The sequence below is a fragment of the Buceros rhinoceros genome, unplaced genomic scaffold (assembly GCF_000710305.1).
Source record: "Buceros rhinoceros silvestris isolate BGI_N320 unplaced genomic scaffold, ASM71030v1 scaffold28979, whole genome shotgun sequence".
Lineage (NCBI taxonomy): Eukaryota > Metazoa > Chordata > Aves > Bucerotiformes > Bucerotidae > Buceros > Buceros rhinoceros.
The window spans coordinates 27,232-27,910 of NW_010430201.1; positions in this window are offsets into that span (position 1 = coordinate 27,232).

A 679-nucleotide genomic window follows, 5' to 3' on the forward strand; every position below is an offset into this window, starting at 1 on the left:
GGAGGAGGGAGCAGCACTGGTAACGTGCTCACCCCGCTCCAGAACATACCCCGACCGGTCTCTGTGTGTGATTTACAGAGGCGCCACTGATGCTGCACCAATGTCTGTGGATGGTCCCCAGGACGAGCAGCATGTGCAGGGCTTCACTTTGGAGCTTGCACCAGCTGCCTGCAGGTGCCTGCCCCAACACACGGGTGAGGCTTGGGGCTGGATTTTAAAGGAAAGGGTGTCTCCATGCCTGGAAAGGGGGTGTGATGCCCAAAGAGCTGCTCTGAGTTACCTGGATGCCCATTTGCATCTCTAAGCATTGATGTGCCCTCAAAAAACCTGGCTTTTGAGCACGTGTGGTGAAGACAGTTGGAATGATGCTCTCTGAGGTGGTTTTCATGCGTTGAATAGAACAAAGCAAACCGTGAGCACGCAGCTTGCCTTCTGCACGCCCAGAAGCGGTCTGGGGTCCCTGCAGGGTCCCTGACACCCGCTGCCATCAGGCCAGTAAGACCCAAACCAGCACTTGGCAGCTGGGATAAAGCCGTTGCTGCCTGTGGCATGTCCCGACCCGTCCTGGTACCTGGAGGGCAGATGTCCAGAGGCAGATTTTTGCCCCGTAAGACATGACCAAAGCCCAGCCCTGGTGCCATACGTTGCGACAGACACGGGTTTGAGCAGCTAGATCGCT